Source organism: Oncorhynchus nerka, linkage group LG2 (genome assembly GCF_034236695.1).
Source record: "Oncorhynchus nerka isolate Pitt River linkage group LG2, Oner_Uvic_2.0, whole genome shotgun sequence".
In the NCBI taxonomy this organism is placed as follows: domain Eukaryota; kingdom Metazoa; phylum Chordata; class Actinopteri; order Salmoniformes; family Salmonidae; genus Oncorhynchus; species Oncorhynchus nerka.
In genome coordinates, this window is record NC_088397.1 from 63,251,241 (window position 1) to 63,268,258 (window position 17,018).

The 17,018-nt window shown below is 44.6% G+C and overlaps 1 pseudogene; it reads left to right on the forward strand.

Annotated features, from left to right (window-relative positions):
- Window positions 1-2,442: 2,442 nt before the first annotated feature.
- Window positions 2,443-5,851, forward strand: LOC135572647 (solute carrier family 45 member 3-like; annotated as a pseudogene).
- Window positions 5,852-17,018: the final 11,167 nt, after the last annotated feature.

The following is a 17,018-nucleotide window of genomic DNA, read 5'->3' on the forward strand; positions in this document are numbered from 1 at the left end:
TAACCTAGGTCAATTTCTGATTACGCCTATAATTGCGTGGCTTATCGGAAACGACATGCACACACACACAGGACTTACTTCCTTCTGAGAGTTGACAGACATAGGCACATGAGGAGTGGACAGAAACAGCTCTCACGAGTGACCCAGAGGAACGTTAGACTGTGAGTTTTGTAGTGATGGATTAGGCCATACTTAACAGAATTGAAGAAGTGTTAGCTATAAAATGTCTTTATTCATTTAATCATTTAAGTGTGGGAATTAGAAATGTCAAGATGTTTTTTAATAAATAATTGATTTACCTGTAAAAATAATGAAATGACAGAGAGCTTACTGTGAAATCTTATTATATATACACTACCATTCAAAAGTTTGGGGTCGCTTAGAAAACGTAGAAAATGCTTTTGAGAGAAAATCAAAACATTTTGTCCATTAAAATAGCATCAAATTGATTCGAAATACAGTGTAGACATTGTTCATGTTGTAAATGACTATTGTAGCTGGAAACGGCTGATTTTTTATGGAATATCTACATAGGCTTATACAGAGGGTCATTATCAGCAACCATCACTCCTGTGTTCCAACGGCACGTTGGACATGACAGAACTATGTATATTCCTCATTTAATTGGTCAAGTTGTCTCAATTGTGATGCCAAGTCTTTATAAGTCAGTTTCTTGTTCCTGATATAAGTCCGATAGCTTTATCTAGGCACAGTACACTAGGTATCCACGTATTGTGTCAGGGTTTGATTGCATTGTGTGTGAGGTGAGCTGGCAGCCAGGCTGAAAGAGGAGGACACACCTCAGTGTACACACTGTAGGATATCTCACACAAACAATCTTATCTCTGTGAAATGTCAACGGCGTATTGAGCATACCTGCAAGCTTTTTATTTTCAAAGCCTTTTATATTTAATTCAGCTTGTGTCATGCTGAGTTAGCTTTTTTGTGACCCTCAGAAACAACTTTGCAGACGACCATGTAAAACCCTCAAATGTTACTTTGAAAAAGCAGCACCGCACTGTCAACAGGGCTCTCGAGGGCCCCCCGAGTGGCGCAGCGGTCTAAGACATTTTAGTGCAAGAGTCCCTGGTTCGAGCTCAGTGCTTATTATTGAAAAAGTCTAAATCTGAGTTTTGGCATATAATGTTAATGATATGTTAGAGAAAGGCCATACTGAATGACTCAGAACATGAAGAATCCTATTTGTCTTGGTAAAATGCATTTTATAACATAAGGAAGCGAAATTTAATCTACTGATGAAATGACTGAGCTGATCCACAGAAGTATCACACACACACACACACACACACACACACACACACACACACACACACACACACACACACACACACACACACACACGTGACGCTCCCACATTGGATCAACTGTGAATCCTGTCCCTCAGTTCTTTAAAGCAGACATTTCTATCTGCACAATGTGTTGAATGTTAATGGTTGGATGACTGAAGGTACATAAAACTGGCAGGGTGTATGTACACAGTGATTTATTTGATTCCTTCCTGAAAGCTACAGTATATTCCAGCTCACCTGAAGTGTCTTATTTGAATATAACACATCTTGGAATCTTAATCAATCGTTTTCCATCCTGTTTTCCCTGCGAGTTACAGGATGAGGCAGATAGATAAATGGAACCCTGCTTTCCCCCCTCTTCTCTGTCATAAGTGTTAAGCTGTAGCTTAACTACACACCTGTTTATAACCAGTTTATTCCGGTGGTTACTAAAGTTTCAGCATTTGTGACCCATCTAAAGCCCACCAATGAGTCCCAAGTCCAGGCCCACTAGTCGGGAAACACATGTATAAATGATTGTAGAAATAATTTGGAAGCTTGTTGCATCCAGTATGACTTATGATATTTGATCCTTTATCATGTTGTGACTATTCATGTTAGCCTGTTCTCCCTTACTTCTCTCAGGGCCCATGTTTCCATGTGTGGATTTCTCTGTTGGTTGGCAGAGTTGAGTTAACTACACCTACACTCACCAGGCATGACCACAAGACTGGAACCCTTTATCTTCACTGACCCTTCTCTACTACCTCCATAGGACAGAGAGAAATAGACGGAGCTAGACATACAACTCTCCCACTATCTCTGTCTGCCAGAAGTGCAATGTGAGTACAGACAACACTATACATGGGAAGCCATCCAGTCAGCTATCTTGTCTGTTATCCACTATCTTGAGTAAAGAGACATTGGGACCTCCGGACAGCAGCATGGGACACAAACACCAGCCTCCTTTCACTCTGCCCCACGTACTCATTTACATACGCAGGTCACTCAAGGACTACCCCTGTAAGCCTAGACCCTTAGATTACATGGATAGAGAAGAGCATTCTGTCCTGTCCACACAGTCACTATAAACTCCTGTATCACAGTTGTCTCAGAAACTGTGTGGGGAGAGAGAGACAGAAAGTAGGGGGATAGACCAGAGAGCGAGATAGATAGATAGATATAGAGGTATAGACAGAGGAAGCATCTTTGAGTCATGCAGGGTCGTGTGTGTCAGCTGTTGCTGGTGAATGCTTTGACCTGTGGTCTGGAGGTGTGTATGGCTGCAGGGACCTTCTACATCCCCCCTCTACTGCTGCAGGCCGGCATGGAGGAACGCTACATGACCATGGTGCTGGGTGAGGCAACACTCTATGACCATATTGTCATTCTTGAATGACTGTAGTGTGAACACTGTATGACCATGGTTTGAATACATTATTTGTTCTTCAGCTCTGAAGTAGATCTCCTTCTCTTCCTTCCTGTTCTCTCTCTCTCTCTCTCTCTCTCTCTCTCAGGAGTGGGTCCAGTTCTGGGTTTGATCTTCGTGCCCATGATCGGTTTGTATAGTGACTCGTGGCGTGGACGTTTCGGTCGGCGGCGGCCATTCATCTGGCTCCTTTGTGTGGGGATTCTGCTGGGCCTGCAGGTGATGCCCCAGGCCTCTCACCTAGCTGCCTTGCTCTACCCACAGCACCCCCGCTGGCTGGAGAGGGTCCTGCTGGCGGGGTCAGCCTGTCTGCTGGAGTTCTCTGGGCAGGTAGAGCAGAAAATATATTGTTAAATAGTATAAATACACTAGTGCTGTATCTGTATCTGGGTTAGGCCATTATTGTAAATACAAATTTGTTCTTAACTGACTTGCCTAGTTAAAAAAAGGTTAAATAAAAAAACAAATCTGATTGAGTTGGAGTGAAGTAGTTTATGGGCTTGTAATTGCTGTAGTTTACTGGAATTTTGCTTAGATAGCATTGTGATATAGAATGTTTCTGACTATATTTGAATTCTTTATTTGAATTCAAACTGTCTTTTTTGCTCCTTACTGTGTGTGTGTGTGTGTGTGTGTGTGTGTGTGTGTGTGTGTGTGTGTGTGTGTGTGTGTGTGTGTGTGTGTGTGTGTGTGTGTGTGTGTGTGTGTGTGTGGTGTTTATAGAAGCTAAATGACTGTTGTGATCCACAGGCCTGTTTCACTCCGCTGGAAGCTCTGATCTCAGACCAGTTCCCAGGAGAGGAGGAGAGCAGAAGGGCCTTCTCTGTCTACTCACTGATGATCAGCCTGGGAGGATGCCTGGGGTAAGGGACCTCTCTGTCTCTATCTATTGCTCTCACTCGCTCTCTCTCTCTATTCCCTAAAGATCAGCCCCAGGTGCTGCCTGGGGCAGGGTAACTCTCTCCATCTCTCTGAGATAGTGAATGGGACAGAGATCATATCATAAAATAGACCAGAGTCCTCCTGTGTCCTCTCTGTCTCATCCTAGGTACCTGCTGCCAGCCCTGGACTGGAGCCATGCCCGACAGCAGCCTACCTGGGCGGCCAGGAGGCCTTCATCTATGCCCTGCTCACCCTCATCTTCCTCACCTGCCTCCTCAGCACAGTCTTCATCTCAGAGGAAAGATACACCAGAGGGGGAGAGACAACTAGGAAGGATCTTAGTGTTAGCTCCGCCCTGAGCCGATACTGTGCACACTCCTTGCTGCCGCGGCCTCAGTGTGTGTGCGGCTGGCGGTGGGGCGGAGTGTGTCGCTGTGTGTGTCGGCGCTGCCACGCATGTACAGTGTGTGTATGCACGTGCCGGCAGTCATACGCAGGCTGTTTGTAGCCGAACTGTTCAGCTGGATGGCTCTGATGAGCTTCATGCTGTTCTACACAGACTTTATGGGAGTGGGGCTGTACCGGGGAGTACCCAACGCTACACCTGGAACACAGGAGAGACTACGATACGATGAAGGTAGGATGGACAGACTTTTACTTGATTATTATCTTTTCATTTACCACAATGTTTGCAGCAAATTTGTCTTCTCCTTTTTTCCTTTTCACTCCTTATCTTAAACCCTTGTAACATTTTCATATTAGATTGTAAATGCATCCATTTCAATACACTCATACACCTACTTTCCCCCGTATCTCCCCAGGTGTGCGCATGGCGAGTGTGGGTCTATTCCTGCAGTGCCTGACCTCAGTGGTCTGCTCCATCCTGATGGAGCGTTGGATAGTGTTGCTAGGCACCCGGGCTGTGTATGTTAGCAGTGTGGTCCTGTTAGCGTTAGCTACAGCTGTGATGAGTTTCTCAAAGAGTGTAGTGATGATCACTGTCATGGCCGCAGCTACTGGATATACCTTCTGTGTGCTGCAGGTCCTGCCCTACACCCTGCTGTGTCTGTATCACTCTGACAGACAGGTGAGACAGATTACCACTACATGTTCTGACAGGGAAGTGATCACAGTAGATAAACCCAATCCCACCCTCTTCTCTCTATCGCTCTCTCTTCTCCATCTCTCTGGCTTTTACTCCCATCATCTCTCTCTCTCTCTCTCTCTCTCTCTTTCTTTCTTTCTTTCTTTCTTTCTTTCTTTCTTTCTTTCTTTTTTCTTTCAGGTCTTCTTCTCCAGTTCCAAATCCAGACCTTCTCACCCAGGAGATAGTGATGACCACATCCCCTCCAAGCCCCTTGTTCCCCTGACTCCGTCCACATCCATGGCAACAGGTATCCAGAGGGGTCAATCTCCCAGGGCTCCCCTTTGCTCTTCCTCCTCCACCTCCCCCCACGTGTCCCTTCCCTGGAGAGGAGAGCCCATACCCCTGCCCTCTCCCCTGGAGAGAGAAGGAGAGCCCATACCCCTGCCTCAGAGAGGGATGTGTCTAGACATGGCTATCCTAGACAGTGCCTACCTGCTTTCACAGGTAAACACTAAAGCTAGGTTCTACAGGTTAGACCAGTTGACCAGTGAACAGATGAGTGTGTGTTATTTGCCTCAACAATAATGGTTATTCTATTGTGTTCTGTTCTCTGGCCAGGTGCTGCCTGCTCTGTGTCTGGGCTCCATAGTGCAGCAGTCTCACAGTGTCAGTGCCTATATGGCCTCAGCCTGCTCCCTCAGCATCATGGCCATGCTCTGCTCCACCCGTGTCGTCTTCACACGCAGTGACCTCCACAAGCTCACAGGGTCAAAGGACAGCGCTCCAACACTGACGGGGCTAAACAGTTAACCCATTGTGGATGTATCTGTGTTGTGGAATTACAGATTTCTATTGGATTTTGTCTGACCATTATCATCGAATGGAATCTGGAATCCTGTAGAATCCGGTATGGAATCCTGTAGATTGCAAAATATGCCATCTGACTCCTCAAATGCATCAGGGGTTAAAGAACCAAGGGTGGATGATTGCAGTCCTGATATCAGCACCTCTAAGACTGCCTGAAAGGACAGGTACTTCTTGTTTAGTGTGCTGGCACAACCAAGAGAGTAGGTCAATCCTGGGAAACACTGTAATGGACAGTAAAATAGTTTCCCTTCCTAGATTGGTCACCATATATGCTGGTCAAGGATGCTTCAAAATATCAGGGGAATACTGAGACAGGCTACTGTTCCTCTGACACAATAAAGGAGGATAAATTGATACTGCTTATTGCCATGTCTGAAATGTATTATGTTTGCTATTGGTTACTGCAATCTAACATGTTTCAAAGTACACTTTTTCACTGCTATAACTAAAATATTGCATGATTGCTATCTAAGGCCATGAAAGTATTCTGAAGTCTGTTGTGCATTTGTGTACAGTAAGTTTACTAGATGTATATATGGATGTATGTATTTATGTGATGTGAGCCCCAGGGCCAGAGGGAAAGTTGGGGTATGACTCCCACTCTGCTATTTGCATTGGGGTTGAGGGGTAAGGAGGAGAGGTGATGTGTTTTTGTGTGTGTTTTCCCCATGTTTCCATGGTAATGATAAATCCTGGTGTGTTTGGGGGTCAGGGAACTCCTCTCAGTGTGTCTGATCCAATGACGTATATAAATCCTCGACTGACGATGCTATGTATTGGCAATTGATAGGCTTTGAAGCCAGTAGGCCATATTGGCATTCCCCAGTAGGAGCAGTCCTCCATAGAGTTGAATGGAATTCTACAGTATTTCAATTAAATGTTTCAAGGACAAAATTACATTACATTTAAGTATTTTTTGGGGGCAGTAATATTAGTACCAAAAAAACTTTACGGTAAATGTTTTATATATTTTTTCATTTTTATCTTTGTTTAGCTTACATAATATATTTAAAAGTATGCATTCAGGTGTCTGTAATAGAATAAACATGTCAATTGAGGAGTGCCATGATGGCTGTCCGGTTGCTTCTATACAGCACCAGGGTTTTTAGACATCATTGGTCTGATCCGATCCTGCTGTGCTCTGTTGCTAGGGAAGCTATCTGGATCCACTCTCATAGGAGTGCCATATGTAACATAGTACAGTTAAATACAGTACAATATGAAGATAGGCTAAAACTGCTTCTCTAATAGAAATCACCAATCACACTTGTAGGTGACTTTGGCTAGCGTAGAAACAAGTCATCAGGTCTAACGGTTGTCTCGCACCGAACTGCGCCTGAAAACTTGTCAGTTTGTCACTTTCATGAGGTTGGAGGAATAACGTGTAACTATATAAGACATTGGCTCGACTCTGTTGTGGCTTTAGATTTTTTTTAAATGAACAACTAAGAAACTACCTCTACCTTTTCAAACCCCTGCCTAGTCTCTTGGCTGTTTTGCAAGTGTTCCTGGAAGTCTCTTGATGTTGAGCTTCTGGGTTTAAAATCTCTGTGGTACAGTACTAGCAGAGACTCTTCTTCAATCTCACTTGTCTGTCATGTACAGTTGAAGTCACCACTTTATTTTAAGAATGTGAAATGTCAGAATAATAGTAGAAAGATTGATTTATTTCAGCTTCTATTTATTTCATCACATTCCCAGTGGGTCAGAAGTTTACATACACTGTAACGGCCGTTGGTGGAAGAAGGTGAGGACCAAGGTGCAGCGTGGTTATGTGTCCATATTTATTCAAATGAACACGGAAATAACAAAAATACCAAAGAGAAACGACCGAAAACAGAAAATAATCACCCACCAAACACGATAGAAAACAGGCTACCTAAATATGGTTCTCAATCAGGGACAACGATTGACAGCTGCCTCTGATTGAGAACCATACCCGGCCAAACACAGAAATAGCAAATCATAGAAGAACTAACATAGACAACCCACCCAACTCACACCCTGACCATACTAAAACAAAGACATAACAAAGAACTAAGGTCAGAACGTGACAGTACCCCCTCCAAAGGTGAACCTATAGGAGGGTCTGGGTGGTGTGTCTGTCCGCGGTGGCGGCTCTGGCGCGGGGACGTGGACCCCACTCCACCATAGTCTTTCTCCGCCTCTTTACCCGCCTCCGTGGCCTCTTAAGAGCGGCGACCCTTACCGCCCGACCTCGGACTGAGGACCCAAGCACGGGTCCCGACTGGACGGGAGACTCCGGCAGCAGCGGATGGACGGAGACTCCGGCAGCACCGGACAGGCGGGAGACTCCGGCAGCTCCGGAGAGAAGGGCAATTCCTGCAGCTCCTGGCTGACGGACGGCTCTGGCAACTCCTGGCTGACTGACGACTCTGGCAGCTCTTGGCTGACGGGAGACTCTGGCAGCTCCGGACAGACGGGAGACTCTGGCAGCTCCGGACAGACGGGAGACTCTGGCAGCTCCGGACAGACTGGAGACTCTGGCAGCTCCAGACAGACGGGTGTTCCAAACAGATTTTCTACTGAGTTAGGCCTCTCTTCCTTTTCCTCTCTGCTGTCATTCAGAAACTCATTCCAGAGTCTGCCCGCCAGCTGGAAATCTTTGCCAATGGGTGTATGTGTGTGTAGGTTACCTGCCACCCCCATCTGAAGCATAGGTTACTGTAGCCTACTGATGACATTACAAGCGTAGACAAATTCAGAAATTAGGGAAAGATGTTTAAATAGAATGGATTGACCTTATCGACGTTAGGTAAGAATACTATAGGTATCATGTTTCACATTAGATTTTTTTATTTTATTCTAGTGCTGCTCTGCACACACAAGCTTCCCAGCTAGTACAGAACGTTATTGTAACATTACCTAAAGGTTCTTCTTTTCATTTTAGAAAAATAAGCCCCCCAACAATAAACCAAAATTCTGGGAAAGTTATTTTTACTAAGAACCAAAGGAGAACCTTAAGGGAACATTGCTATTTTGGTAAGTTTAGTAACAAATTGTTTTCTGAGAAAGTTCAAATAACCTCATTAAATAACGTTATTATTTTGGTGAATTAGAACTTTTATGTAGGCAAAATGGGATTTGTGGTTCCCGTTTGGTCTTTGGAAGAAAAAAAGTTCTGGGAACGTTCTGGGAATGTTCCGTATTGAAGTTCCATTGGATCAAACTGCTGAAAGAGGAGATAAAGTGTGTGGAGGTGAGTGTCCATCATTTCGTAAATAGCTTGCTAGTTTTTTTATTCCCCCCAAAAACTTGATTTGAACTCTACTTTACAATTTATTTACAATACAAACGGTCATGTGCCACCTTGGTCACCATAGCAAATGTTGACCGTTGGAAATGGCTGCCAGGCAGTTGAGCTTGTTTCAAGTACTGCTAATATTAGTATTTGTACAGGTAAGGAGTCAGAGAAACATACAAATCTACCACGTGTTTATATTAACATGTTAGGGGATAATACAGTTATTTTTGAACATGTGTATGTAGATTTCTTTTTTTTATGCATAAGTTAGCTAGCTAAGCTAGCATGTTCTCCAGCTGCATTGGCTGCTAGCTAGGTCTGACCATAAAACTATTTTAAAAACTTATTTCCATGGAGAGTGACAATTGACGTCTGATAAACCTCTTGCCATGTCATAAATTGGGTTATAATTTGAGTATTTTGAAACGGATGGTGATAGATTTGACTTGTTGATTGACTAGGCTACTTGGCTAGTACCTGACGATGGTAACCAAGTCACATGACCCATTATGTAAATACAGTGCATTTGGAGAGTATTCACTTTTTCCACATTTTGTAACGTTACAGCCTTATTCTAAAATTAATTAAATGGTTTTTTTCCCCTTATTAATCTCCATACAATACCCTATAGTGAGAAAAGCAAAAACAAGTTTTATACATTTTTGCCAATTTTTTTATTTTTTTAATGAAATTTGTTCCTACAATCCGGTCTCTATAACTACCCTTATGTATGTTTTCTACAGAAGAGTGCCAACTTAACTTTTAAAAAGTTCATACAAATCAAATCTAATGGATTTGTCACATGCGCCGAATACAACAAGTGTGTAGATTGTACCGTAAAATGCTTACTTATGAGCCCATTCCCGGCAATGCAGTTAAAAAGTAAGAAAATTAACAATAAATATTAAGTAAAATAGTTACACAATAAAATAACAATAACAAGGCTATATACAGGCTATATACAAGGAGTACCGGTAATGAGTTAGTGTACTGAAGAAAGAGGTACTTGTGTTGATTTATTGAGGTAATATGTACATGTAGGTTTGGTTAGGTGATTGAAGTACTATGGACATCTAGCTATGGGTAAAAAAGCAGAATGTCTCGGTAGCCGTTTGATTAACTGCTTGGCAGTCTTATGGCTTTGGGGTAGAATCTGTTCAAAAGCACTTAGGTCCCAGATTTGGCACTCGGGTACCAGTACCGCTTATACCGCTGATTGAGTGTAGTCTGGCCCAGGAGTGTGAAGGTGAATGGAAAGGCACTGGAGCGTGACCCACCCCTTGCTGTCTCTGCCTGGCCAGTTCCCCTCTTTCCACTGCGATTCTCTGCCTCTAACACTAATACAGGGTCTGAGTCACTGATTTACTGGTGCTCTTCCATTCTGTCCCTAGGAGGGGTGCGTCACTTGAGTAGGTTGAGTCACTGAAGTGATCTTTCTGTCAGGTTGGCGCCCCCTTGGGTTGTGCCGTGGTGGAGATCTTTGTGGGCTATACTCTGCCTTGTCTCAGGATGGTAAGGTGGTCCCATCTGGACAAGAGGAATACCTATGTGAGAATGCTGTTCATCGACTACAGCTCGGCATTCAACACCATAGTACCCTCCAAGCTCGTCATCAAGCTCGAGAACCTGGGTCTCGACCCCGCCCTGTGCAACTGGGTACTGGACTTCCTGACGGGCCGCCCCCAGGTGGTGAGGGTAGGCAACAACATCTCCTCCCCGCTGATCCTCAACACTGGGGCCCCACAAGGGTGCGTTCTGAGCCCTCTCCTGTACTCCCTGTTCACCCACGACTGCGTGGCCACGCACGCCTCCAACTCAATCATCAAGTTTGCGGACGACACAACAGTGGTAGGCTTGATTACCAACAACGACGAGACGGCCTACAGGGAGGAGGTGAGGGCCCTCGGAGTGTGGTGTCAGGAAAATAACCTCACACTCAACGTCAACAAAACTAAGGAGATGATTGTGGACTTCAGGAAACAGCAGAGGGAACACCCCTATCCACATCGATGGAACAGTAGTGGAGAGGGTAGCAAGTTTTAAGTTCCTCGGCATACACATCACAGACAAACTGAATTGGTCCACTCACACAGACAGCATCGTGAAGAAAGCGCAGCAGCGCCTCTTCAACCTCAGGAGGCTGAAGAAATTCGGCTTGTCACCAAAAGCACTCACAAACTTCTACAGATGCACAATCGAGAGCATCCTGGCGGGCTGTATCACCGCCTGGTACGGCAACTGCTCCGCCCTCAACCGTAAGGCTCTCCAGAGGAGGTAGTGAGGTCTGCACAACGCATCACCGGGGCAAACTACCTGCCCAGGACACCTACACCACCCGATGTTACAGGAAGGCCATAAAGATCATCAAGGACATCAACCACCGAGCCACTGCCTGTTCACCCCGCTATCATCCAGAAGGCGAGGTCAGGTACAGGTGCATCAAAGCTGGGACCGAGAGACAGCTTCTATCTCAAGGCCATCAGACTGTTAAACAGCCAACACTAACATTGAGTGGCTGTTGCCAACACACTGACACTGACTCAACTCCAGCCACTTTAATAATGGGAATTGATGGGAAATGATGTAAATATATCACTAGCCACTTTAAACAATGCTACCTTATATAATGTTATTTACCCTACATTATTCATCTCATATGCATACGTATATACTGTACTCTATATCATCGACTGCATCCTTATGTAATACATGTATCACTAGCCATTTTTAACTATGCCACTTTGTTTACATACTCATCTCATATGTATATACTGTACTCGATACCATCTACTGTATCTTGCCTATTCTGCTCTGTACCATCACTCATTCATATATCCTTATGTACATATTCTTTATCCCCTTACACTGTGTATAAGACAGTAGTTTAGGAATTGTTAGTTAGATTACTTGTTGGTTATTACTGCATTGTCGGAACTAGAAGCACAAGCATTTCGCTACACTCGCATTAACATCTGCTAACCATGTGTATGTGACAAATACAATTTGATTTGATTTGATTTGGTGGCTAAAGATATCCCTCTAGTGGTGTGGGGGCTGTGCTTTGACAAAGTGGGTGGGGTTATATCCTAACTGTTTGGCCCTGTCCGGGGGTATCGTCGGACAGGGCCACGGTGTCTCCCGACCCTTCCTGTCTCAGCCTCCAGTGTTTATGCTGCAGTAGTTTATGTGTCGGGGCTAGGGTCAGTCTGTTATATCTGGAGTATTTCTCCTGTCTTATCCGGTGTCCTGTGTGAATTTAAGTATGCTCTCTCTAATTCTTTCTCTCTGTCTATCTTTCTCTCTCTCAGAGGACCTGAGCCCTAGGGCCATGCCTCACGACTACCTGGCCTGATGACTCCTTGCTGTCCCCAGTCCACCTGGCCGTGCTGATGCTCCAATTTCAACTGTTCTGCCTGCGGCTATGGAACTCTGACCTGTTCACCGGACGTGCTACCTGTCCCAGACCTGTTGTTTTCAACTCTCTAGAGACAGCAGGAGCAGTAGAGATACTCTGAATGATCGGCTATGAAAAGCCAACTGATATGTACTCCTGATGTGCTGACCTGTTGCACCCTCAACAACCACTGTGATTATTATTATTTGACCCTGCTGGTCATCTATGAATATTTGAACATCTTGGCCATGTTCTGTTATAATCTCCACCTGGCACAGCCAGAAGAGGACTGGCCACCCCTCATAGCCTGGTTCCTCTAGGTTTCTTTCTAAGTTCTGGCCTTTCTAGTGATTTTTTCCTAGCAACAGGGCTTCTACACCTCCATTGCTTGCTGTTTGGGGTTTTATGCTGGGTTTCTGTATAGCACTTTGTGACATCAGATGACGTAAGAAGGGCTTTATAAATACATTTGATTGATTGATTGCTTACCGTGCAGAAGCAGAGAGAGAACAGACTGTAACTTGGATGGCTGGAGTCTTCCTCTGACACCGCCTGGTATAGAGGTCCTGGATGACAGGGAGCTCGTGCCCCCAGTGATGTACTGAGCCGTATGCACTACCCTCTGTAGTGCCTTGCTGTCAGATGCGAGCAGTTGCCATACCAAGCGGTGATGCAGCCATTCAAGATGCTCTCAATGGTGCCGACAGGGCAGGAGATGCTGTGTGGATAAAGTTGAAGTCAGGTCAAAGGAAGGGAGGGCATTGATGAATGAGAAACAAACCGGGTGGTCTCGAGCACATCTCTGTCCCTTAGATAATAGTTACAAGAGAGAGAAATAATTAATGGCAGCACATCCAAGATCACAAAGTACATCAGCTACAGTATTCTAAACCTGGCACTTAAAAAAATTCAAATTGTGAAATTTGATAGTCAGGAGTCTGTGTCGACTCCAAAATGCCTTTGTTCCATTAATCTGTACTTTCTCCTGAAGTGTTCATTCAGCACTCCAACTGAAGATGAGCACTCAAACTGAAGATGGCGCTGAAAGACATGGTAGCTTTGCTTCTAGCTCCTAAGCAACTTTGAAGTTTTTAACCCAGAACATTTTTTATTTCACAGAGTAATGGCTCTCTCTGGATATACTGTCCCCGTGCATACAGACAGATGGGTTCTCAGTACATTGTGCAGACAGGAATATGGAACTCTCTGGGAAGAAGAAAGGCGGTGGTGTATGTTTCATGATCAACTACTCATGGTGTGATTGTGATAATCTACAGGAACTCCTTTGTTCACCCGAATATCTCACGATAAAATGTCGACCGTATTACCTACCAAGAGAATTCTCTTTGGTTATAGTCACAGCCGTGTGTATTCCCCCTCAAGCCGATTCCACAACGGTCCTCAAGGAACTACACTGAAACCATGTATCCTGATTTAAGGTAACTGGGGATTTTAACAAAGCAAAGCAAATTTGGGGAAAACACTACCGAAGTTCTTTCAAGACATTGCCTGTAGCACTCGCACTACAAAAACTCTCAAACATTGTTACTCTCCTTCCAGGACAGCTACAAGGCCCTCCACCGCCCTCTCTTCGGTAAATCAGATCACAACTCCATTCTGCTCCTCCTTCCTATAGGAAGAAACTCAAACAGGAAGTACCCTTGCTAAGGTATATTTAGAATCCATGCTTCAAGATTGTTTCAATCACATGGACTAGGATATGTTCTGGGTTGCCTCAGAGAATAACATTGACGTATACACAGACACAGTGACTGAGTTCATCAGGAAGTGTATAGGGATGTTGTGTCCACTGTGACTATTAAAACCTACCCAAACCAAAAAACGTGGATAGATGGCAGCACTCGTGCAAAAATGAAAACACGAACCACTGCATTTAACCACGGCAAAGGTGACTGGAAATATGGTCAGATACAAATAGTGTAATCATTCCCTCTGTAAGGCCATCAAACAGGCAAAACTTTAGTACAGAGACAAAATGGAGTTGCAATTCAACGGCTCAGACAAGAGATGTATGTGGCAGGGTCTACAGACAATCACGGATTACAAGGAAATCAGCCAAGTCGCAGACACCGACGTCTTGCTCCCGGACAAGCTAAACACCTTTGCCCGCTTTGAGGATAGCACAGTGCCACCAACATGGTCCGCTCCCAAGGACTGTGGGCTCTCGTTCTCCATGGCCAATGTAAGTAAGACATTTAAGCGTGTTAACCCTCGCAAGGCTGCAGGTCCAGATGGCATCCCTAGCCACGTCCTCAGAGAATCCACAGACCAGCGGGCTGGAGTGTTTACGGACATATTCAATCTCTCCCTATTGCATTCTGCTGTCCCCACTTGCTTCAAGGTGTCCACCATTGTTTCTATACCCAAGAAGGCAAAGATAACTGAACTAAATGACTATCGCTCTGTAGCACTCACTTGTGTCATCATGAAGTGCTTTGAGAGGCTAGTTAAGGATCATAACACCTCCACCTTACCTGACAGCCTAGAGCCAGGCCTGGGTATTCCAGTCCTCAGGGGCCTGATTGATGTCATGCTTTTCCCCATCGCTAGCAAACCCAGCTGATTTAAACTAATTGCATTCTAAACTGAATATCATGATTAGTTGATCATTGGAGTCAGGTGTGTTAGCTGGGGCTAGCAAAAGTGTGACACCAATCAGGCCCCCGAGGACTGGAGTTGCCCAGGCCTGCCCTTAGACCCACTTCAATTTGCATACCGCCCAATAGATCCACAGATGATGCAATCGCCATTGCACTGCACACTGCCCTCTCCCATCTGGACAAGAGGAATACCTATGTAAGAATGCTGTTCATTGATTATAGCTCAGCCTTCAACAGCATAGTACCCTCCAAGCTCATCATTAAGTTTGGGGCCCTGGGTCTGAACCCCGTTCTCTGCAACTGGGTCCTGGACTTCCTGACAGGCCACCCTCAGGTGGTGAAGGTAGGACAACACCTCCACTACACTGATCCTCAACACAGGGGCCTCACAAGGGTGCGTGCTCAGCCCCCTCCTGTACTCCCTGTTAACCGATGAGAGAGTGGCCACTCATGCCTCCAACTCAATCATCAAGTTTGCAGACGACACAACAGTAATAGGCCTGATTAGCAATGACGAGACAGCCTACAGGGAGGAGGTGATGGCCCTGGTGTAGTGGTGTCAGGAAAATTACCTCTACCTCAACGTCAACAAAATGAAGGAGACAACCGAGAGAGCAGGCCGCTATTCAGATCGACGGAACCGCAGTGGAAAAGGTGAAAACGTTCAAGTTTCTCGGCATATACATCAATGATAATCTGAAATGGTCCACCCACACCGACAGTGTGGTGAAGAAGGCACAACAGCGCTTCTCAACCTTAGGAGGCTGAAGAAATTTGTCTTGGTCCCTAAGACCCATACGAACTTTTACAGATGTACAATTGAGAGCATACTGTTGGGCTGTATCACCACCTGGTATGGCAACTGCACCACCTGCAACCACAGATCTCTCCAGAGGGTGGAATTTTACCCCCCTTTTTCGTGATCTTGTCTCATCGCTGCAACTCGCCAACGGGCTCGGGAGGCAAGGATCGAGTCATCCGTCGAAACATGACCCGCCAAGCTGCACTTCTAACACCCTCTCGCTTAACTCTTATGGCTGCAGGGGCAGTATTACATTTACATTACATTTAAGTCATTTAGCAGACGCTCTTATCCAGAGCGACTTACAAATTGGTGCGTTCACCTTATGACATCCAGCTTGGATGAAAGGTGCCCATATCAAACAGCCTGATCCTCAGTCATAGTTGCTAATATTTGCATATTATTATTAGAATTTGATAGAAAACACTCTGAAGTTTCTAAAACTGTTTGAATTATGTCTGTGAGTATAACAGAACTCATATAGCAGGCAAAAACCTGAGAAATTCCACTTCCTGATTTTTTTTTCTGGAGGTGGCAGATTTTCAACCAAGCTCTCATTGAAATTACAGCGAGATATGGATGAGTTTTCACTTCACTTCACGCCTTCCACTAGATGTCAACAGTCAATAGAACTTTGTCTGATGACTCTAATGTGAAGGGGGGTCGAATGAGACAGGAAATCATCACCACTGCCATGAGTGGACCATGTTTCACCAGGCGCGTTCACAGGGGAAGGACTTGTGTTCCACCGCTCATCTGAAGTCATTCTAATTCTCTGTTTGGAACGTTATTCAAGATATATGTAAACAACATTCTAAAGATTGATTAAGTACATCGTTTGACATGTTTCTACTGACTATTACGAACTATATGACATATCGTCGCGTTATTGTGGACGCGTTTTGTGACTTTGGAATTGTTTACCAAACACGCTAACCAAAGTAGCTAATTGGACAAAAATAACAGACATTTTCGATCAAATCAAGCATTTATTGTGGACCTTGGATTTCTAGGATTGCATTCTGATGAAGTTCATCAAAGGTAAGGAAACATTTATCATGTATTTTTCAGGTTTCTGTTGACTCCAACATGGAGGCTAATTTGGCTACTGTTCTGAGTGCCGTCTCAGATTATTGCATGGGTTGCTTTTTCCGTAAATCTGAAATCTGACACAGCGGTTGCATTAAGGAGAGGTATATCTATAATTCCATGTGTATAACTTGTATTAACATCTTATGATGAGTATTTCTGTTGAAACAATGTGGCTATGCAAAATCACTTGATGTTTTTGGAACTAGTGAATCCTAAAGCGCCAATGTAAACTTTATCAAACAACATGCATGTATTGTGTAACATGAAGTCCTATGAGTGTCATCTGATGA